The 25045-nt window shown below is 38.0% G+C and overlaps 1 pseudogene across 1 annotated transcript in view; it reads left to right on the top strand.

The window, feature by feature from the left end:
* Positions 1–23268, top strand: part of LOC111179086 (zinc finger protein 396 pseudogene) — a 36677-nt pseudogene extending 13409 nt beyond the window's left edge. The window contains exon 2 of the transcript XR_002645824.2: positions 12106–23268. The product of XR_002645824.2 is annotated as a zinc finger protein 396 pseudogene (transcript). The remainder of the gene's footprint in view (positions 1–12105) is intronic.
* Positions 23269–25045: the final 1777 nt, after the last annotated feature.

The raw sequence follows: 25045 nt of genomic DNA, 5'->3' as shown, positions 1-25045 counted from the left end.
AACCTATGCACATCCTCCTGTATACTTTAAATCATCTCTAGATTACTTATAATACCTAATACAATGTAAGTGCTATGTAACTAGTTGAAAGTGCAGTGTAAAAGCTGTGTAGATATAAATAGTTGCCAGGGAGCAGCAAATTCAAGCTGTTTTGGAACTTTCTGGAATTTTTTCCAACTATTTTTGGTCTGAAGTTAGTTGAGTTCAAGTTTGTGAAACCCACAGATATGGAGGACCGGCAATACATGGATATTTACTTACATCCATATATTTAAACACAAATTTGTTTCTTCATTGTGCAAAATGTCAAAAAATAGAAAAAAATGAAGTACCTAATAATAAGGGGAATGACTGAGTAAATCATGTCACCATGGAAGACTGAAGTAAAGTCATTTCATTTACTTGGCATGATTTCCATGAGGTATTACTGAGAAGAGCAAGATTCAGAAAATATATATCATACATTTTCTAAAACCAAGGAATTACCCCCCAAATTTTATTAATGTTAAATGTACATGTGAGTATATACTATGTATATGATTACATAAACACGGAGAATGTATAGAAGGTGTGCTAGATCACCTAAATCTAGGCATGCTAGATTACCTAAAATGGGGAGAAAATATGGTGGGAGAGGGGAAGAGTGAGGAAGGAATAAATAATGATCACATTTGTTAATTGTTTACAAAAGGGGAAGATGTTTCAGGATTATTTAATAAAAATTTAATATGTAAAATGGTTAAAAGAGACGAAACAAGAACAGGAAGCAAGCAGAGCTGTGAAATGTTTGTATTGTTTTAATGCCATAAATAAGGTAAAACGAAAACATGGTGAGATGTAAATCAGAGTTTGCAGTAAAGGTTGCAACATGCATCCGTACACCACTTGGGCTCCTTTGGAAAATATGCCTCACCCCAGCTGCTTCATAGAATACCGTGATGAGAGAAATCCAGTGCCAAACGAGGTAAACAGTAATTAGAGGCAGAGACATATGTGGTCTAGTGAGGTCAATTATGGGGGAAGATAGGGAGATGTGGTTGAGAGAGGTTTTCCCACAAAATGTAGAGTCATGAAGGGAATAAGTTACATAAAAATGGATTAAATGAAGTTTGCACTTAAGAGTTTTTCAGGAAGGGACAGATAAAATGTTTCTATTCTTAACTTTGACCAAAATCAGTGCACATAATAAATCATCTGCCTAGAAGCAGTAGCAACTGCTCATTCTTCTGATGCCCTGTGGAAATGGGGTTGGAGATCAAGGCACACACAGCAACCTGATCCTTAGATTGCTCTCCCGGTCCCTATCCTGGGCTACTCTGGGTACGGTCCTCCTAGAGTGGATAGTTCCAGGTAACAGTTTACTGTTAATATGCTGTTAATGGTGTGAAAGTAAGGAAAACAATACCAAATGCAGTACTTTTGTTTTAAAAAGTATGAATGAAACGCTAAGGCATTTTACTTTTTCTTTTTAGAGGGTAAAATGAAGACCAAATAAGTCTTTTTTAATACGGTGTGTGCTTTTAAAAGATTGGAAATCAGTAAATTTGACACTTATCATTTAAATTCAGTATTCTAAAAATGGAAAGTATAGCACTGAGATACAAATCTCATGTGGCTCAACTTATAAATTGTTGATAAAAAATTTAAGAACATATTTACATGGCATTTTAAAAAACCTATTGTCTTGCACAGTGGTCTCAAAGGAGCTTATTAAAGTTTTAGAAGATTCTCACTCATTAGAATTCTGTCTCAGCATTGTACAGTGTTTTACTAAATATATGTAGCTATATTCTGTTATATATGCAGACCATGTTAAATCGATTAGCAATTCTCATTAAGTTTTCAAACTACAGTCTAAGTACTTTAAAAACAATTACCTTGAATCAATAATTCAATAATAATATTCAGCCTTAAAAAGGAAGGAAATACTGTCACATGCTACAACATGGATGAACCTTGAGGGCATTATGCTAAGTGAAATAAGTCAGTCACAAAAAGGCAAATACTGTATGATAACTACTGAAGTGAGGTATCCAAAGTAGTCAGATTCATAGAAACAGAAAGAAGAAGGGTGGTTGCCAGGGGCTGGGGGAGGGGGGAATGGGGAGTTGTTTAATGGCTATAGAGTTTCAGCTCAGCAAGATAAAAAGTTCTGGAAATCCATTGCACAACAGCATGAATATACTTAACACTACTGAACTGCACACTTAAAAGCGGTTAAGATGGTATATTTTGTGTTATATGTTTTTTACCACAATTAAAATTAAACATAAAATAGCTACCTTAAGTTACATAAGTGCTTATGAAATCTCAAATGTGTTTAAAGAAATATACTTTCTTTTCATGGTTGCCAAATAAAGGCTTTGCTGACAACGTGTCTCTATCTGGGTAAAGGAAAATTCTACTGAAGCCCAGTGTATAATGTAACAAGGATTTATTAATTGCCCACTATGAACAAAACATGTGAGAGGTATGTAAACATTTTTGTAGATATATAGATATCCATAGATAGAGGTATAGTTGTTGACACAAGTCTGAAAAACATGATAGCAATTCAAGATAGAAAAAATGTCAAGAAAATAACCGAAGTCACGAGATGGTACATGATTGATAGATAAGAGAAGGTCACTAGATAAAAAAACGAATCCTTAGCTTCATTGAACAGGCATAATAACTAACACAAGCGATGTGCATGTGTCTCACATATATAGGTAAGTAAAGAAGTTTTTGTTAACACATTTGCGGTTGAAAGGGATTGATATTCATTACATGATTATTTCTGCACACCCGTTATATAAGGTACCTGAATTTACTTTTCTTTCCATCTACCCCCACCTTTTTTTTCAGCCATATGAAAATTAAGTCTCCAAAAGTAATCAGATAATTCCAAATTCACACAAACCCAAACCTGGATAACTGTGACTCCGGAGCTTTCTGTCAATTAATTTCAGCTCCCAGTACCCTAAAATAGAATTTTAAAACTTTTCTCTTCCTTCTCCATCACATTTCCCCATTTATTCTAATATGACTCATGACTCCTCTTTTCCCCTCTTGTCAAAACACGTACACACGCACAACTCTGCTTCCTCCAGTTCTGAGTACAGGGCAGTGTAGCAGTGTAGCAGGGGAAAGGCAAGGAAGGAGAGAAGAATCTTCAAGACCCAGTCTTCCAGATCTTTCACCACCAACCGCCAGGAATCTTATTATGTAGTGGTCTGCAGTCTCCCCACTAATACACATACTGCACAGAGAATGTTATACTAGATGTAGTAAACAAGTCTTAGGAAATGCTTGGAATGACCACACCAATTCCTAAGGATTGGCTAGAATATTTTCCTGTATGTGGAACACTCTTCTTCCAGAAACATAAGTCCTAACTGTATTTTTATTTGTACTCATATTTCTTATCTGTAATATTTAAGGTTGAAAAACTAGATTTCTAGACTCATTTTTAATCTGTAATGTGTAAGATTCTGGGGACTGAAAAATAAATTTTAAAAAATACTTTTTTCAGTAAAGGGCACTAGATGGCACAATTTCACCAATTTATGCTAATAAATTCATTTGTCTTATTCACAAATAAAATAATTTAGCTTTATGAAGAGTTATACCTAAATAACAGGAAATCTATATAATTATAAAGAGGAAAGTTCTTGAGAATATAATGTTTCCAATATACCGTGTTTTATGTCCTTGTTTATAAACACGGTAACCAGAATTCCAGCGCTGGATGAATAATTTAAGTTACCCAAAGAAAATAGCAGTCTGTCTATAGTGAAATACATCAAGACCTTATAGATGTTAAACATTTATTTCTGACAAATGTACATTTTTATAATATTACTAACATATAACAAAGCTATGCAACACAATAAAGTGGACTGGTGATTCCATTGACCATGAATGCTTAAAATCAGGTACTATACAGACTGAGTTTAAAAGTCTGAATTTTTCTTACTTCAATGTTTGCCTTAAGCTAATTATACCCAATTAAGACCTTCATTTCTTCATGCTTAAAAATGAAAAAATTGATCTAGAAACAATAGAAAATGATTAAGGTTTACCAGATTTAGTATCCAGTTGACCTTTTATTTGCTAAAAGTACCATATTTATAGCAAAACCCCCAAATCTATCCAGTGTTTTCCCAATCACTTTATTTCCTGGAACTATTTATCGTTCAGAAACTTTATCAGCTCTTGAGCTACATCCTGATATACAAGACAGCACATCAGCCAAGCAAGCAGAATGTACAGCTCACCTGGAACATCTCTGAACCCTGGCTCAGGCTCTTAGAGAAGTCTTGCCTAATTGTATAGTGAATACTCCTGCCAGATGGTGGAGTTAACTGTGGTAAATCTTCACTTAAGAGATTCTAATATGGAAATAACCCTACTTAGATACTCTTGCCTAATCAAAAGTTCTCCTCTTTAGAGGAAAGTCATAGTCTTGGGCAAAGGGAACAGCTTCTGGAGGGTCACATGTGTAGAGGGGAGTAGAAAAAATGACATCTACCTTGTTAGCTGGACTGTCCCAAGGTACACTAGATATTAAGAGTGACATGCTGTACAGCCAGATTGCCCTTACATTCCAACAAACTAGGCAGAGCAGGGTGGCAGATGGGCTAAGTGAGTGAGGGAACAAGAAATTAGACAATTCCTAGAAAGGTACTCAAAGTAATACTGGAGGTCCTGGAAAGTTGATGCTGAGTGGACAGTGGCTTCTTATAGAAAGTTGTTCCCAGCCACCTAAAGTGTCTTACCTATAACAGCTGAACCAATATCAGTCTACATCTGCCAAATTCTACGTATTTTACATAAAGACCTGTAAGAAACTCCAAAGCTGTAACCATAATGCTGCTGCCATCCATGAGTTTAACAAGTAATCAGCTATCTCTTTTTACAGATAGTTTACCGTGATAGAATAGGAAAAACAGACTCTCTTCTCTTGCTCTCAAATGCTAGGCTTCACTTCAAAAAGTCTCTTTTTTCCCCTCCCCTAAAATGTTTAACTGATATGCTAACCAACATGTATCATACCATTATGATCAATAAGGAAGAAAATAGAGTATTAATAAGATAATAGTATTCTTTGTAGGAAAATATATATATATATATTATAGACAGAATATATGAACCCATTTGGCACCTCTCAAGGGAAGCATTATTATATGAGTACATAATGTACGTTGTGGTTTATCCCCCAACACACCCACTCCATCCAGAAAACTATCTGAGCAAATTATGGTAATTCATTGCCTGGACAATGGTTAGTTCAGGAAAGGGCATGCGACCCACCTGTGACTGTTGTAGGCATGATTCTAAAATGGCCCCTCAAAGATGTCCTAAAACCTATGAATATGATGAGATATCAGTCTCCTGATTATGTTCTGTGATTTGGCACAGTTGGTCTCAAGAAAGGGAAATTATCTGTGTGGCCAAATCTAATCACACCAGCCCTAAAAAAAAAAAGCAGAGAGGTTTCTTCAGCTGATGGTGGAAAGAGATTCAAAGCAGAAGGATTCAAGGGAACCACTTGATGAGGAATGCGGGCAGCCCCAAGGAGCTGAGATCAACCCCCAGCTAATAGCCAACAAGGAAACAGGGGCCTCAGACTTACAGCCACAGAGAATTAGAGTTTGTGAATAATCTGAGTGAACTTGGAAGTGGATTCTTCCTCAGACCCTTCGGCTAGAAGCCCAGTCCAGCCTACACCTTGACGTTAGCCTGTGAAGCCCTAATCAGAGAACCCAGTAGAGCCTGCCCGGACTTCTGTCCTACAGAACTGTGAGATAATACATGAGGGTTGTAGTAAGCTACCAAGCTTCTAATGGTTTGTTCTGACAGTAAAAAAAACTAATACAGTGGACAAAGAGTTGTAAAATATAGTCTACTAATGTCTCTGAGGAAATTTTACTTCTCCGAAAGAGCCACTGGACAAAATGGTGTCTCCTCTTTCTTTTAATGTTGCTATGTCTGGACCTAATGCCTAGAGCTGGCATGTGGGTGTAAAGGATTATGTTGATGGACTTCTTAAAACTAAATCACCCTTACAATTACAGAACAAGTTTACTTGATAATAATGTATAGGACATAAGTGTATGGAAAAATGGAGCAAAACTAGGTCCTCTTGCTACTGAAGGAACTAGCCCTGGAGCCCACTCTACCTCCAGAATGACTGATATGTGAGACAGCAAATGTATTTATTGTTTAAACCAGTTTGAAAGGATTCTTTTACAAACAAAATACTTTGATTTATTGATATAAAACTAGTAGAGTTACAGCTAGAAACATAGCGTTAGATAAAGAACACTAGACACTGCAATGAGAGATATCATATATCCAGCTGCAGTTATATAATTTTTTCTTTCACATTTAAGAATTTTCTCCCCTTTTTCATCCACAAATCTAGTGAAATATAAAAATTTCAGAAAATTATATGGACTATACCTCTGTGATGACATGAAAGATTTCTACCTAGTACCAGTACCTATGATTGAGGAATTTAAAGTTTGGTCAACAAAAGTGTTGCTTTATTTTCATAGTATGAAATACCAAAGCATGACTAATACTCAGGAATTTGTAACTTGTTAGTTATATAAGTTTAAATAACGAGAGATCAGGGTTGATAGGTTCAAAAGTCAGCATGTAAGAGGTAATTAAAGCCATGTTAATTGTGACCCAACATGAGAAGGCAAAGAGAGAAGAGCAGTGCCTGAAGACAGAAAGAACCCTCAGAAACAACCAAGGTTAAAATCTGTGGGCAGAAGAGGAGGAGCCTGTGAAGGAAAGTAATAAAATTGGTTAGGCATATTTGATTAGAGTCAGAATAAATGATGTCAGAGAAGCCAAGAGCATAGAAGATAGTTTTGAGAAGTGCTTGCCCAGCAATCAGAAGTAGAGAAGAAATTCAATAAGATAAATATTGAAAAGGATCCACTGAATTTGGCAATTTTAATGCATTATTTTCTTTCAGTAAAGATAATTTCCGTTGTCGGGGGAAGGAAGTGGGGGATAAGCAGAAGCCAGATTGTTGTGGGTTGAGCAGTAGGAGGGACACTTCATCTTCTGAGACAGGAAGGAAGGAAATAAGCATGAATGCAGATGTTTACCACAATGGAAATATGCAAATGTGGGCACATGGAAATAATACAGCAGGGTACCTAAGCTCAAGTGAAATAATTGCAAGGAGGAACAATACTTAAGAGATTTCTTAAAATACCATCTCACACCATCAGAATAGCTATTGATGTCCAGGTTATAGTACCAACCTCAAATGTGGCTCCAAGTAAAACATTAATTTACTTTCTACAGTTGTCAGTACAGAGTGCTACAGTTGGGTGGTCACACAAGAATGTGGATATTGAATAAAAAAGATTGCCCTCAAAGAGTTAAACTATATACTTAACATATAATCAATTTATAGGCAAAGTCACCTGAGAGACAGAATTCCTGCCAAGTCAAGTCTGCACGATTTGAAGTACTTTATTGAATATATTAACATAGCTAGTGAAAGAATGTATTAACAAAAAAGGGAAGGGGGTGTTGATTGGCTATGGAAGTAGAGTAACTGGGCAAACCCAGGCAAACCCACTCAAATACAGGGCTGAGTGTGTTTGTCCTGCTGGCAGGGCTATTCCTGATGGGAAAACCAACAGAAAATATATGCACAGAAATTTATAATTCAACTTGTAAATAGTACCATGGGAATTAATAGGAAAAGGAGATGACTTCTAATTGATCAATGACATATGAGCCTTGATGCAGGGAGAAAAAAAAAAGTCAGGTTTATGGAAGAATTTTAAACATTTCATTTCTGTCTATGTTTTGTTTTCCCAACCAGGTTACCAAACTCTTGTCAGAGACTCATAGTAAGATTGTGATGAAAAAGAAACTCTCAACATCACTTGCTCTAGGGCAGGATTACAACTAAACTCCAACAAATTCACCAGCTTATAAGCAGAATATGCTCTTTCCCATGACCTCATAGGAATTTCTGTCAACTTGGTCCTCCACATGGCATAATATCAAATCTCTTATGATTTTCACAGCAGGCTTACAAGTAGGAATAACTGATGTCATTGTTACTATTGAAGGGTAAGATCTGGAGGCAGTGGAAAGAAGTAGCAAGTGATTTGGTCAAGGTTATACTACCTATGAGAAGCAAAGAACCAGGACCAAAGTAGAGAAGGGGCACATCCATAGTTTGTGCTCAGAGAGAAAAGGAAGATGTTGTAGGTGAAGGAAAATCTCCTCCTCTGCCCATGTTAGTGTTACCAGTAGGGGTCCTACAAATTAGACTGGCCAAAGACAGATTAACAAGAGAAAGATAAGCAGGTTATTAACATGTGCATTGCACATATACACATGGGAGCACTCAGTGATAAGTAACACAAATGGATGGTTAGAATGTGAGTTCAAAGACCAACAAAGGAAAAGGGGTTTGGGGGCTTTTGGACAGGGGAGGCAAGCTATATAAAAGTGACCAGGATTGCCATTGACGGAGGAATGGATAAAGAAGATGTGGCACATATATACAATGGAGTATTACTCAGCCATAAAACGAAATGAAACTGAGTTATTTGTAGTGAGGTGGATGGACCTAGAGTCTGTCATACAGAGTGAAGTCAGAAAGAGAAAAACAAATACCGTATGCTAACACATATATATGGAATCTAAAAAAAAAAAAAATGATTCTGATGAACCTAGGGGCTGGACAGGAATATAGATGCAGACGTAGAGAAAGGACTTAAGAACACAGGGAGGGAGAAGGGTAAGCTGGAACGAAGTGAGAGAGTGGCATTGACATATATGCACTACCAAATGTAAAATAGATAGCTAGTGGGAAGCAGCCACATAGCACAGGGACACCAGCTTGGTGCTTTGTGTCCACCTAGAGGGGTGGGGTAGGGAGGGTGGGAGGGAGATGCAAGAGGGAGGGGATATGGGGTTATATGTATACATATAGCTGATTCACTTTGTTATACAGCAGAAACTAACACACCATTGTAAAGCAATTATACTCCAATAAAGATGTTTAAAAAAAAAGTGACCAGGGAAAAGTATGGTAAACAGGGTTGTTTGGTAAGGTTTGTTAGGCAAATTTGAGTTGGTGCTTTCTTCATTGCTAAGAGTGTTAAGAGTCCTCTTCTGGTAGGAGAGAGGGAGACATTTCTACAAATGAAAATTTCCTTTATAAATGTAATTTCCTTTACAAAAGAAAACTTGTGTCTTGTTTGTAGGGCTTTTCCTGCATCTTTTGGTTCTCAGTGGCCTTTAGCTCAAAATAATCCATATGCCAAAGAGGCACATTTTGGGGTAGTATATTCTGATACCCCTCAATATCTACAAGGGGCTAGAAATTCTACTGTTTTTTGCAGTAGTGGGAACCAGAATCCATCTCAAGTTGCCAGAATCTAGTTTTGCAAACAGTGTTGGATGGTCTTTACTCTTTCCCTCCATGAGATGAGCAACAAAGAGCATATGCCTACAGGGCTTCTTCAGGTCATACCCAGCGTGTTAGGCAAGGCCTGGTGCTAGAAAACAACAAAGAATTGACACAAACAAGAAGACTTCAAGGAATTTTAGGGATAATTATTACTCATTTTTTTCATTCTTATTATGGTAAAATACATAAAATATTTACCATTGTAACCATTTTTAAGTGTATAGTTAAGTAGTATGAAGTATATTGATAACGTTGTGCAACTATCACCACCATCTCCACACTCTTATCATCCTGTAAAATGGAACTGTATCCAATAACGCCTCATTCACCTCTTCCCCCCAGCCCCCGGTAACCACCATGCTACTTTCTGTCTCTGATTTTGACTACTCTAAGTACCTCATATAAATGGAATCATAAGTATTGTCTTTTTGTGACTGGCTTATTTTACTTAGAATAATGTCTTGAAGGTTCATCCATGTTGTAACATATATCAGAATTTTCTTTTTAAGTCTGAATAATACTTTATTGTATGTGTATACCACATTTTGCTTATCCCTTTATCAGTTTGTGAATACTTCGGCTGCTGCCACGTTTTAGCTATTGTGAGTACTGCTGCTCTGAACATGGGAGTACAAATATCTCTTCAAAATTCTGCTTTCAATTCTTTTGGGTATATACCTAGAAGTGGAATTGCTAGATCACATGGTAATTCTATTTTTAATTATTTGAGGGACCATCATACTACAGGATTTTACCTTCCCACCAATAGTGCAGAAGGATTCTAGTATCTCCACATCTTAATAGCTATCATAATATGAGATGGCCTCTCATTGTACTTTTTATTTGCATTTCCCTAATGATTGGGGATACTGAGCATCTTTTCATATGCTTGTTGGCCATTTGTATATCTTCCTTGGAGAAATGTCTATTCAAATCCTTTGCTCATATTTTAATTGCATTTCTTATTTTTCTGTTATTGAGTTTTAGGAGTCCTCTGTATGCTCTAGATATTAGTCCCTTATCAGATATATGATTTCCAAATATTTTCTCTCATTCTCTGAGTTGCCTTTTTTACTCTGTTGATATTGTCTTTTCATATGCAGTTTTTTAATTTTCATGAAGTTCAGTTTGTCTATTTTTGTTTTGTTTTGTTTTCTGTGCCTTTGGTGTCATAGCCAAGAAATCATTGCTGAATCCAATGTTATGAAGCTTTTGCCCTATGTTTTCTTCCAAGAGTTTTTTTAGTTTTAGGCCTTACATTTAGATCTTTGATCCATTTTCGGTTAACTTTTGTGTATGATGTTAGGTAGGGGTTCAACTTCATTCTTTTGTATGTGGATATACAGTTTTACCAGCACATTTTTTGGAAAGACTGTCCTTCCCCACTGAATGGTCTCGGCACCCTGGTCAAAAATCAGCTGGCCATATATGAGAGAATTTATTTCTGGGCTCTCTATTATGTCCTGCTGATCATAGGTCTGTCTTTATGCCAGTACCACGCTGTTTTGATTACTGTTTCTTTATAGTAAGTTTTGAAATTAGGAAATGTAGGTCCTCCAGCTTTGCTCTCCTTTTTCAAAATTCTTTTGGTTATTTAGTATCCTTTGAGATTCTATATGAATTTTAGCATAGATTTTTCTATTTCTGCAAAAAACATTGCTGGGATTTTGATAGGGATGCATTGAACCTGTACATTGCTTTTGGTAGTATTGACATCTTAACAGTATAAGTCTTCCAATCCATGAACATGGAATATGTTTCCATTTATTTTCATTTTCTTTAATTTCTTTCAATATTTTATAGTTTTCATTATACAAATCTTTCACCCTCTTGGTTAACTCCTAAGTATTTTATTCTTTTTAATGCCATTGTAAATGGAATTGTTTTCATAGTTTTCAGATTGCTCACTGTTAGTGTATAGAAATGCAACTTATTTTTGTGTGTTAACATTGTACCCTGCTACTTTGCTGAATTCATTTATTAGTTCTAACGGGGTTTTTTTGTGTGGAATCTTTAGAGTTTCTGTATATAAGATTATATCATCTGAGAACAGAAATAGTTTTACTTCTTCCTTTCGAATTTGGATGCCTTTTGTTTCTTTTTCTCACCTAAGAATTTTAAGTACAGTTATTCATAGCTTTAAAGAAATTTTGTAACTTCATAAATTCTCCATTGCTTGTTGTCGATGAAAAATTAATCAATAGATCTAAGAAAGAAATGGAAATTTTTATTCGAGCCAAATTTGAGGATTATAACCCTGGAAGAGCATCTCAGAAATCTCTGAGAACTGTTCTACCCGTTAGAAGTCAAGGCACAGTTATATAAGTTTTTTGAGACAGAGGGCTGTGCATTATATGACGTATTATTGACAGTTTATGCAACCCAAGTGTAAGCGTCATCTTGGCCCCTTACAGGATCAAGAAGGAATATTATGTTTTAAGGAGTTGTCTTGTTGATGCTAGGAGAATGTTGCTCTTTTCGATTGAGCAGGCATTTCCGCCGATGGGGGAGGTTTGGTTGATGCATAATATAGATACACAATGCACAATAATGGGGAGAGGAGGCCAAAGAGCAGAGAAAATTTTTTACGTTTAAATTTTTCTTGTCATAAAATGTGAATTTTATTTTACATTATTATTGCTTACACTTTTGTTTTTCAGTCTGTGAAGTTAATCAAGCAGTCTTAAGAGTTGGAGGCAGTGCTGGATGAAAAAAAGGCAAATGTATTTCAGGTATTGATTATAGCCATCCATCAAAAAACCCTCACATGTTCTCAGGAAAGCTCAAGTAAGCATAGATTTTTCTGCGTTGATATTTTGACCACATCCATTGGTCACTTCATAATTCAGTATAAAGGAGCATCATTTTTTTTTAATTTTTATTTTATATTGGAGTATACTTGATTAGCAATGTTGTGTTAGTTTCAGGTGTACAGCAAAGCGATTCAGTTATATATATACATGTATCTATACTTTTTCAAATTCTTTTCCCATTTAGGTTATTGCAGAATATTGAGCAGAGTTCCCTATGCTACGCAGTAGGTCTTTGTTGGTTATCTATTTTAAATATAGTAGTGTGTATATGTCAATCCAAAACTCCCAATTTATTCCCCCCCCACCTTCCCCCTTTGATAACCATAACCTTGTTCACTGAGTGCACAGTCTATGATTTGGCACTATCCAATCCTTAGAAGAATCATGTACAGGTTTTTTTCTGTTTTTTTTTGCGGTACGCGGGCCTCTCACTGTTGTGGCCTCTCCCGTTGCGGAGCACAGGCTCCGGACGCGCAGGCTCAGCGGCCATGGCGTATGGGCCCAGCCGCTCCGCGGCATGTGGGATCTTCCCGGGCCGGGGCACGAACCCGTGTCCCCTGCATCGGCAGGCGGACTGTCAACCACTGCGCCACCAGGGAAGTCCATCATGTACAATTTTTATTTACAGAAGAGAAAACTAAAGTTCAAAAAGATTTGTGATGAATGTGTGACTTATAAGTTACAGGGCTAAGATAAAAGCCCAGTTCTGATTCCAGGATCCTTTTCACAATACTACAGTGCTTTCATATTACTTTCATACTAGCAAGTGTTTGTTTGAGAACAACAGAAAAAAAAAAGAAATGACTAAAGTCAAAATGGTTTGTAAAGTGATTTTAAAATGCTATTTGCACATCTTACAAATTTGAGTTTGAGTTGTAAGAATTTTTGGCCCATGGAAAGAAATTGTTCCGCAATCACTGCAATAGTATCTAATACTATTAGATACTGCTAATAGTTATGTATAGCTATTATTGCTGTAGAAAACCCAGTAGCTTTGCCATTTAAAAGGGGAGATATTCTTTTGAGTGAATTCCCAAACAAGATAGAGGTATCAAAGTCACACTACTACATAGATACAAAAACTAAAGAATAAAAAAATTAGGGCTTCCCTGGTGGCACAGTGGTTGAGAGTCCGCCTGCCAATGTAGGGGATACGGGTTCATGCCCCGGTCCGGGAAGATCCCACATGCCGCGGAGCGGCTAGGCCCGTGAGCCATGGCCGCTGAGCCTGCGCGTCCGGAGCCTGTGCTCCGCAATGGGAGAGGCCACAACAGTGAGAGGCCCGCGTACCGCAAAAAAAAATTAAAATAAGACGTGTTTTGGTGATGGGATTGTGGATGATTTCACTTTCTTTTAACAACAACAACAAAGTCCTTTGTAGCTATCGTCTTTGCTTATTTTGAAATAAATAAACATCAGGAAGAAAAATATTATAAAGGAGTTTGCTTATGAATTGCTCTTCTAACATTACTTAAAAAATTATTTTCCTGAGCCTTGGGACTGCTTGAATTCTGGATAAACTTACTCAGTTTCTTAGAATTAATTTTTTGGACTCCTTTTCCAGCACAAATCCTTTGGTCTATGCTAAGACAGTAAATTCTGTCTCCCAGGCAACTTTGTGTAAATCAAAGCTGAAGATCAGACCAAAGTTAATGCATTACATTAAAGTAAAATAGGATTGCTTTGCATTTCAATTGGTGTTATTCGATTTTGTGTGATTAAATGTCCCTATTACCATTGTTGGTTAATTCTAGGTAATTTGAATCTCTTGAACATTTAAGGTCTGAAGCATTTTATAAAAGAAAAATGAAGTTTTAAAAATTAAACAGTCAAACAAAAGAATTAATCAAGTGATAAATATTTATCTTCATTATTAATAAAAGACATTGAAATCCAAACATCAATGAGGTAACATTACTCACCTATAAAATAAGCAGATTTAGAAGATAATAACCAACACCATTAAGGGTGCAGAGAACTGTTTCCTGTATTGGTTCCATATTCAGGTCCTCATTATCTCCTACCTGGACAATCTCAAAAACTCCCTTCTAACTAGTCAGCCTGATCCCAGTCTAATAGTTCTTAAATCTAGTCTTCACACTGCAGCCTGAAAAGTCTATCTAAAATATAATTCGAACTATAATACTGCTTGTGTTTCTCAGCCTCTTAGTTTCCAAGGAAGAATAGTCCGTTAATGATGTATCTGTAAAGAAATAGCTAAATGTATGGTTACAGTTCGATTCTGCCACGGTTAGTACTAAATCCAAGAGTTGTTCCTCTGAGAGCCACAGGAAGCCAAATTGAATTACAATGTTGTTTAGGAAACATGGGATTAGAATAGGGACATCAATTATATTGGTTAAGGGAATCAGGTTAAAGAAACTTGGAGCTGTCACCTCCTCAGCCATTTTCATCAGCCTGAACATTCTCTGCCTGGACAGTGCTTGGATAGACGTTAGCAACTTTGTATCTGGGGGTTTCATATTCTCTACCCCAAACAAAATTTACCTTTTTGTTTATGTAAGGGAGACAAAACTTTTCCTCTGTCCTCTTAGGGCCTCTGACTGAACCTGAGAATTAAATTGATATAGACAGATTAACAGGAGAAAAGCATACAAATGTTATTTCCACATGTACATGGATGTCTTCACAGGAAAATGAAGACCCAAAAAGTGGTTAGACCTGTGTGCTTGTATACTAGATTGAACAAACTGTAGTAATTATGGAAAAGTACCTAAAATACATGGGGAGACTAAAGGAACATAAGGGTTATTTTAACAAGGTTTGTTTGTGCAGTTTCTTCACAACCTTGACTCCCTGTCTCTGGTGATAAGAATGTTCTCTTCCTCCAGGTGCAGGAGGACTCTTTTGCAAGGGAGTTTTCTCTCCTGTGTTCAGGAAGAAAAGGGGAGGTCAGCGTGCCTTTCTTGCATTTGTTGTTTTTCTAGTGTCTGCAGCTCAAAACAGTTAATATGCCAAATTAGTAATTTGGGGGGTGGTGTGTTTTGAACCCCTACGTTTACATCATTTTTCTAAATGAGATATACCACTACTTAGGGTTTTACTTATTTAACTTTAATCACATTCCAGACTTGCCTCTCAAGATTGCACCTAGGTTGTTTTGATTAGAGTTTGAGGCATTCCCAAAATCTTTAATCCTGTAGTTCTACACAGTCTCCAAGTTTACTCCTACAAAGTCACTAATTTAAGCAAATATTTGAGACCTACTCTATGCAAAGCACTATTTGATGTTCTGGAGATAACGTATGACCTAGACAGACCTGTTCCTATTTTTTGTAAAAGCCATAAGAGTAGCTTTCCCAGAGAGCAATCTTATTTTTCTTATTATTATGTTCTTGGGTGGCCTTTCACTGTTGTTACTATTTCCAAAATTAAATCATTGGGAAGTTTGTTAAAAACTTTAAGCCATCATTTTGTATCATAAGTAACCACCTTCCAGTTGTCTATCACATGTTGGCTTTTCTTAAGATGTAGCACTGAGGATGATCCTGTTTTCCATTCTCCTTAAATTTAACAGTAGATAATTTTAGATAACATGTAGAATAACAGGCCTTGCATTTAATTAACGTTAAAGGGTTTGAATTAGGGGTGTAGAGTTGAATGAAATTTAATGAAAATTATCATTAAATTGTTTGATACATTCAGATACTTCTCTCATTCTTCATTCACCTGACAGTGTTGAACTTTTATTTGAACTCTATGTTTCGAGCAGCAGTGGTTGAGAAATCCGTGTACCCTTTCATGTTCTGGGAAATGGCTAACTACAAAGCACAACTCTGGCCTCACATGTTCCGAGATGTCTCTGTCATTCCGCATAACCCCACATGGCAGATGACACCCTTGTTTATCTGCCCCTATAAAACCCCAGGCCTCTCCCTTTTCTTTGAGACATTCCTCATTAAATAGTCTCTTTACTGCAGTCAGACAAATAAAATAATTTCCTTAATTGTCTAGTGCATTTTGTCTTTCACACACCAAATCATAATGCTCAATGCTGCCTTAACACCAAGTTGGTTGGGTTTTTATGAGAATTAAATGAGTTAATATTTGCATAGCACTTTGAATGGTATCAGACATATAGTATGCGTTCAACAGTATATTGTCTGTAATACCTATATTATCTACAGTAATAACCATTATTATTTCATTGTTGTTAACTCCTAATCAACATTAGAGAAAAAATATTATTCAAATTGTTAAAGAAAATATTATCCATGACCCTTGTTGAAGGTGGTAAGTAAGGCAGATGTTATTCAAGGGGGACCATCGCAACGGATGTAGGGACAAACTGCAGTGAGATCTTGCAGTGGGAGAGAGAGATTGGACTCAACTCCCAATACAGCAGAGGCAAGTGGGAGGTTTTAGCCACGGAGCAGAGCTGGGAGTGGGGGGTGGTCATTACTAAGAGGAAATATCAGGGGTAAGGGGGGACTCTGGCGAATCTGACCTAACAGGATTCTTGCTGAAGGCAGGCCAGGGTGATCAGACACCACCTGGGGGATGGTGGCAGATAAGGAAGCAAATTACATAATGAGGGTTAAAGTGGCTTATCAGGAATCTTGATAAAATTGGAAAATGCTGAAAGGAACACCTAGTCAGGCCTAGCTGAAAAAGAGTTCTGCGGAAACTGAGTAGGGTTCGGTCAAGTAGAGAATCTTTGTCATCAAGCAAGGAAGTTTGGAAAAATATACTCATCTATATATTTTATTTTCAGTGCTGCAATCTGACCTAAGTTGGCCAGAAGAGGAGGAGCAGGAAAAGGTCAAAGGGGAGGTGTGGGAATGGCAAGGTTGAGAGAAGGAGAAATATTTGGTCCATTCCTCAGAATTGATATTCTCCTAGATTCCCAATGCTACTTCTAGACAATAGAGTGAGCACCTTCCCTTCCAGTCTCATCATGTGAAATGTAAATCCTCAGTCAAACTCCCCTTCCCCTGTTCACAGCATCACAGTTCTCCTCTAGCAGAGACCTCTTCCTTCTCCTTGGGTACCTTCAGGCTACAACAGTACCTTCTTCCAGTATCCTCCATACCCTAAGGTAATGTAACAGCTCCACTTCCCTTAGTCTTTTCTTTCCTCCCTTGATTCTGTAGACCTCCATCTCCATTCCATCCGCCAGGCAGAGCCTTTACTTTGATCTCATCACAATGAGCAACCCTCTGATTCTTTTTTTTTTTTGCGGTACGAGGGCCTCTCACTGTTGTGGCCTCTCCCGTTGCGGAGCACAGGCTCCGGACGCGCAGGGTCAGTGACCATGGCTCACAGGCCTAACCGCTCCGCGGCATGTGGGATCTTCCCGGACCGGGGCATGAACCCGTATCCCCTACATCGGCAGGCGGACTCTCAACCACTGTGCCACCAGGGAAACCCAACCCTCTGATTCTTTAAATCAGAAATCCCTTCTTTTCAACAGAATTTCTTTTTTACATGCCACATTTTCCCTTTTACCTTACAGAGGCTAACTTGCTTTTTACCTTCATTATGAATTTCAGTTAGCTAAGTCATTCACTTTTTCTCAGGTTAAAAGTTACTTTCTTACCTCCCAAGATTCTCTTCAGAATCTAGTGCATCGAAGATGTGTTCAGCTTCAGAGAAAAGAAACCCTGCCTAAAAGTGGCTTAAATCAGAATTCTCTGAGAGCTGCAAATGGTTAAAAGTAAGCTGAGATAGTGATCATTTAGTCTTTAGAGTGGGCATTTAAGGTATGAGAGATTGTCTACAGTCCTAAGCAGCTTTGTCTAGCTACCTACATGTGGAACATGAATATTATCATTTCCCTGTGTGCTAAGATACGGAAAAGGATGTGAAGCACTAGCTTGAAGGAATAGAAGTTTACTGTCTCACCGACACAAGTCCTGGGATAGGGAGTTCCACGCTAATGTTATGGCTCAGCAATGCCATGGGACACCCAGACTCTTTCTACCTTTTTAGTCTATCATCCTTATCATGATCTCATTTGTCCTCTTACTTGTTGCCTCATGGTACCAAATGGCATCAGTGCCTCCAGTCCTCCAAAACCAAAAACCAAGCAAAAAGAAGAGAGGGAAAATAGTGGTGCTAAATCACATCTGCTTATACCTCATAGGCCAGAACCACGTCACATAGCACTTCAGTTTCAAGAAAGGCTATGAAATTGGGTTTTTAGGTTACAGCTGCTGTCATAGAGTCAGATAAGAAAAAGTCAGGGAAGTGGGTGGCATGCGTATTATGTAAACCAATCTATCATATCTGAAACACCAGGATTCCAAGATGGTAATATTTAATACAACCATTTCTAGCAGAAGTTCAATACCCTAGACTTTCCTAACCTGCAGTGGACCTATGTTATCTCACCAAATCCTGAATCTTCCTCAGTGTCTGCTTCTAGTCTCTTACTAAACAGCAGGATGGAGATGAAGGAAAATGAGGCCAATCCAGTTATTAGTTCTCATTCTCCAGTTGAAATCCCATCCTTGTTGCAGCTCAGCTTTTCTAACATAGTCCTACTTGTGGTAATTATGGGTCTTTCTTTAAAATACCCATCCCTTTTCTTCATAGGGACAAAAATAATACCCAAACTGTCTTGTGTCCTATCTCATGTCACATAGAAGGTCAAAATCCCCTTTATGTTGTTAATATGAATAACAAAAGCAGAAAGGGGAGTGGGACCAGGTCAGGAACCCAGTCAAGCAGCAAAAGCATCAAGACTGAAGAGAGAGCTATTGTGAATACTTAGGATGAAAGAGACTGATCAGGATTGCAGCTGTTATCACATTGGCAACAGTGTCTTCCGAAGAGGCAGGGCAAGAAATTAGGAGGTCTTGCACTACACCCAGATAGAGCTATGAGGACTGCATTGTGTTCTAACCTGCTTCTTTTTTTTTTTTTGCACCTCTCGGCGTGTGGGAACTGGCGTGTGGGGTTTTAGTTTCCCGACCGGGGATTGAACCCGTGCCCCCTGAAATAGAAGCTCAGAGTCTTAAACACTGGACTGCCAGGGAAGTCCATAACCTGGTCTCTTTTGGAGGCTTCTAGTCCTGCCCCAAAGAATGTGCCACAGGTGTCCTTAAGTCACAGTGCTCTGAACCCATCACATGACAGATTACTCCAACTAATTACCTCCACAGTAGTTTCTCCTAAGTTTCTTTTTCTTTCCTTGGCATTTCACTTTGTTTTAGTCCTACATTTCTAACTACTCACAGAACAACCCCACTCAGATGCTTATGATCTGCACTGGAATTTTAGAGTGACATCTGGAACAAAATGGAAAAGTCACCTGCCCTACCATCCAAAGGATTAAGTTCCAATTTGTAGAGCATAAGCTGCGAAAAGATTCTTGCACAGACTACTAGGAGGAAGAAAGTTGCAGGGTACCTTGAGCTAGAACTAGGACTGAATCTTGACACCTTGGTTCAGAAGAGTAAGGGAGCTGAAAAAATTTCCATTTCAAAGCTGCCAATAGTTTTTTTTGTTTGTTTGTTTCACAAAAACATGGAACCACATTTGGGACAAACAGCCCCTTTGTTCTGATTAAATCTCTTGAATTTTTTGTTATGTAAATATACAGCAAAGACTACAATTTTTAAAAGAAGGGTTTGTTTAATTATATAAAAGATTGTTCACTGGGTAGACAAGAGTTGAATTTCAACAGATTTGGTTCCCTTGAGTGAATGTCTCCCTTGAGATTGACTCCTTTATACGTGAAAAAAGTTGCTTCTCTTGGGACATGTGAGTTGAGGACATTGCTGGTAGAAGATAAGGACCTGAAGGTCAGAGGTTGAAGGAACTGTTTATATAAGACATATTCTAAGCCGTGGGCATGAACAGTGCTGCTTTCAGCTCCAGATGGTGAAGTGTGATACAGAGCTGAGGACACAGCCTCCTCTGCCCAGAAATTTTCCTTGACTAACAAACACCCTGAGGAATGTCAGCTTTCAGAGCCTCAGACCTGGAAACACCACTCAATGTCTCCTAGTCTCTCTCTGTCTGCCTCTCTCGCATATCTCACTATATCTGTAACTCTCCTGTCTCTCTGTGGTTTCATTATCTCCACAGGATGAGCAATAAGACCACTGGCATCTATTTTCACAGACTTCTAACTCTAGTATTCAAAAATAAGGCCTTCCTTGCTATCTCCATCTAGAACAATCCTGGTGAAATACTGTGGCTTGGATCAGATGACTTACCTCACCAGAGGAAGAAGTATTCTGACTGACCTGGTCTGAGCCACATGCCCAGGAAAATGAGCTTTGCCACTAGAAGGTATGATTGGAGCTGGCCTGTAATCTGACTAGTGTACTTGGCAGCTAAAAACAATAGGTAGCACTTGCATTATGTGGAAAGATAAGATTTATTTCCCAACTTTGAGCATCTATCCATTGCTTCAGAGCCCCATCTGTGCTGCCTTATAATCTCAGGCAAGCCCTTAAGGAAAGAGAGAACAGACATGTTGTTCAGATGCTTTAAGAAGGGCATCCAGATATTTGTGAAAGAAGGAATGAATGAAAAACCTGAATCCATTACTTCCTGGGCCTTGCCCATCATTCAGTTTATTCAACCTGATCCTTTTCATCATGTAATGAGGTTGTCTATGGCAGGGAGTACAGGTAAGAGGAATGGTCTTGTCTGCCCTGAGTCTTGACTGGATAATAGGGGAAGAGGTTTGAGGAATACAATTCATCTTCAACAACATAAACTTGAACAACATTTAATCGCCATAAGTCTGTGAAGTAGGAATTCAATATTGAGGGTTTTTCAATGTGTAAATCAATCAGCATGAGTGTGATCAAGTTAAACTGCCTATAGAGTCAGAATAGACTTTTAATATTTACCATTTTTATTGAAAAAAATCAAGAAAATTTCTTAAAAGAGGGTAAAAGAGTTTGACTCTACTGTAACAGTAATATAATTGCAACCATTAAAAGAATTGTTCACCACAGATTCCCAATTATCATTCAGGACAATAACAAGTATGCATTATTGTTAAGTAAGTGTCAAATTTACTTTGCAAATTCTTCTTTTTTCCATTTTTAGTGAGGTCTAACTGCCGTATAACATTGTATTAATTTAAGGTGTACAACATAATGATGTGATATATGTATATATAGTGAAATGATTACCACAATAGTTTACTCAACATCCATCACCTCACATAGTTACAATTTTTTTTTCTTGTGATAAGAACTTTTAAGATCCACTCTCGAGCAGCGTCCTGTTGGGCGCTTCCCCGGCTTCTCCCCCAAAACCCGGGGTCATCCTTCCTAGGCCAGAGGAGTGTCCATAAGGAGAGTTTCACCTTCTTGAAGATTAAAGCCTAGCAGTTCTGAGCTATTCCTAGTCCAAATGTCTGCCAAATTGAGAGAGACATCAAAACTCCTTCCACAAACTTCAGGGGACCCTGACTGCATTGTGGTAATGAAGGTGGAAGAGGGAGGGCAGGCCTCTAATATGGTCTCCAGCCGCCACTGGAGCAGCTACTACAGCTCAGAGACCTACCGCCAGCGGTTCAGGCAGTTTGACTACCAAGAGTCATCTGGGCCTCGGGAGGCTCTGAGCCGGCTCCGCGAGCTGTGCTGTCAGTGGCTGAGGCCAGAGGTGCACAGCAAGGAGCAGATCCTGGAGCTGCTCGTGCTGGAGCAGTTCCTGGCCATGTTGCCTGAGGAGCTGCAGGCCTGGTTTGAAGAGAACCGACCAGAGAGTGGAGAGGAAGCCGTGGTGATGCTGGAGGAGCTGGAGAAAGAGCATGACAGGGCAGCTGAACAGGTCTCTCTTGGGCGAAATAAGGACATGCTTGCAAAGAAGCTATCAACTTGTGAAATCACTCAGGAGACACCATGTAGCCAGCTTAAGCCCACAAAAAAGCAACTGCAGTGGGCATCGAAGGAGCATCACACCTTAAGACAAAATGATAGAGACACCGGAACTATAAATGTGAAATCAGCTTCAAGGCGAAAGACTTCTTCAGGCAAAGAACTGCATCACAAAGTTTCTAACACTCTTCAAATGAATGCTTCCCAGAGTTTCACATTTAGAGGAACCTGTGAACAAGATAGAAAGTTTGAAAGAAGACAGGGAAACTGTACTCGAAAAAAACAACACAAGTGTAATGAATGTGGGAAAGTCTTTACTCAGAGCTCAGCCCTTAATCTACATCAGAGGATCCACAGTGGAGAGAAACCTTATACATGTGACGTGTGTGCAAAGGCTTTCAGCCGAAGTGCAATCCTGATTCAACATCGAAGAACCCACACTGGGGAGAAACCCTTCAAATGTCATGAATGTGGGAAAGCCTTTAGTCAGAGCTCGAATCTTTTCAGACATAGGAAAAAACATACTAGAGAGAAAGTCCCATCAGTGCTGTGAGGGAGTCAAAACATTTACTGAGAACTTTTCAACAGGGGAGCAGACACAAGGCACCAATACTCCTTTAGCATAAATCGGTAGTTTCAGTGGGCACCAATTTCCTTTCAAAGGTTGTAAAAGCCCCAGGAGAGAATGTAGAATATTTTCTGTCAGCATCGTTTGCTTTTCTGTACAGTGTCAGTTCAGATGATTGAGATTCTAAAGCTTTGCTTTTGCTTTGCAGTACAGTGTCAGTTCAGATGATTGAGATTCTAAAGCTTAAATCGGATTTCCATCCCTAGTGCAACTCTTGAAAGATACTCTCAGACATGTTCTACTGTTTCCATTATTAACACAAATAATGAACTAGTATGTTCCTTTTTAGACAAGTACATTTTCCCTGTTGAGAAGGAGTGTGTGAGTTAGTATATAAGTGGGTATTCTCCATTTCATTACTTGCACATTGGAGTTACTAGACCAAAGATTAAATCAGTTTTTTAAAAAAATTTCCTGGAAATTCTCTGGCAGTCCAGTGGTTAGGACTCCACACTTTGACTGCTGCAGGCCTGGATTCAGTCCCTGATCAGGGAACTAATATCCTCCAAGTCATGTGGTGTGGCCAAAAATAATAATAATAAAATATAATAAATTTCCTGTTTTATTTTCTGTTACCAGATTCAAAATATGAGAATAGGGTTGAGGAGACCCAAAAGAATATGTACCTCAAGACCTAAGCTGAAATGTCCAGGGTCATTGTTAGGAAGCAGGTGAGTAAAGGGACTTTACTCATCTCTTACAAAAACCTGAGAACCTACATACTGTTTTGTTTCAATTTTTAAAATTGAGGTTTAGTTGATGTATAATATCATCTATACATACTGTTGATGATACTAAGTAATTTCCTGTGTAGAAAAAAAAAATTATCTCCTTTACAATTTATATTGGAAATATCTCAGTGAAAGCATTAAGATTTGCTCTACGTGTCTTTAGGAAGTGGCCTAAATATGATGGGTGTTCTAATAATGAACAGTTATCTGTGGGTGCTTATATAAAGTTGATGATCACCTTAACATAAAGAAATAAGGAAGACGAAGAAAAGACTGTCCAAACGAGACTGATGTTACCTGGTAAGTGCAGCACATAATGGAGAACTGTACTTACCTGGAAATGGGAACCCTTAACAGCTGGTGACTATCCTTCAGAGTTCTTCATGGCCTCTGTTCTGGCATAAATCAGCTGTGAACATGTTTCAGGCATCCCAGGACAACCTTTTCAGGGTCTTATGCATTCTTAGTAAATGAGTTTCTAGACAATTTATCATGATGTTAAGACCTTGGATTTTGATACTCTTGTACAAATGAGAAAATCACTAAAGTTCAATTTAAAGAGTCCATTGAATTTAACCCACATTTAATTCAATCAGATTCTCTTGTTTAAAAAGTAAATGACTGTTTTTTTTTTTAAGTATTCTGACAATATATAACATAATGTCCCCCTTTCCAGGGATTCTTAATAAAACTCTGTATGTATTACAAGAACACATGGATTGTCGTGTCTCCCATGGTGCCACCGTTACCCAATATGGAGGCAACCATGAGAAATGAAAGTCCTTAGAAGGAGAAGGGAAGATAGGCCTCATGGTGAACTTTGTACCTCATGAAGGGTAAACATTTCATTATCAGAAAATCCAGTCATATCTAGTGCTGGGAGTAACTCCTGAGACAAATGTGGGATTACATGCTCTGCTTAGTTAGAATATTGATAAATAGTAGATTAGTAAGGGGAGAGGAGAATACAAATTTTAATTTTAGAATTTTCTGATAGTGATTATACTTTGTAGCTCTAGTAAATATGAATAAGTATTGAGTTTTGTACATTTTCATTTATTAAAAATGTAGGAGTCTTTTTATTTGGGTCTCATTCTTTTTATAATTAAAGGGAGGAACAAGCCATCTATTAAAGAAGCAAATGCCTGAAAAGATACATGTATTGTGAATTACTGCTTAATCATGGAAACAGTCTTTTGGGTACTATGTGAATAAAATGACAGAATCTAAATCAAAAAAAAAGATCCACTCTCTTAGCAACTTTCAAATAAACAACACAGTAGTATTAACTGTAGTCACCATGCTGTACATTACTTCCCCGGAGTTTATTTATCTTAAAACTGGAAGTCTGTATGTTTTGGCTACCTTCACCCACTTCCCCCAACCATCATGGGTGTCCTCATCTGGTTTTGGTATCAGGGTAATGTTGGCTTTGGAAAATAAGTTTGGAATTGTTCTCTCCTCTTTTATTTGTTGAAGGAGTTTGACAAGGATTGATACTAATTCTTTAAATGTTTGGTAGAATTCACCAGTGCAGCCATCTGGTCCTGGACTCTTCTTTGCTTGGAAATTTTTGATTACTGAGTCAATCTCCTTACCAGTAATTGGTCCATTCTGAT

Source organism: Delphinapterus leucas, chromosome 5 (assembly GCF_059928025.1).
Source record: "Delphinapterus leucas isolate spDelLeu-1000000601 "Yukka" chromosome 5, BTC_Dleu_Yukka2, whole genome shotgun sequence".
NCBI lineage: Eukaryota > Metazoa > Chordata > Mammalia > Artiodactyla > Monodontidae > Delphinapterus > Delphinapterus leucas.
The sequence above is the reverse complement of the archived record's forward strand: the minus strand, read 5'-3'. Positions and strand labels throughout refer to the sequence as shown.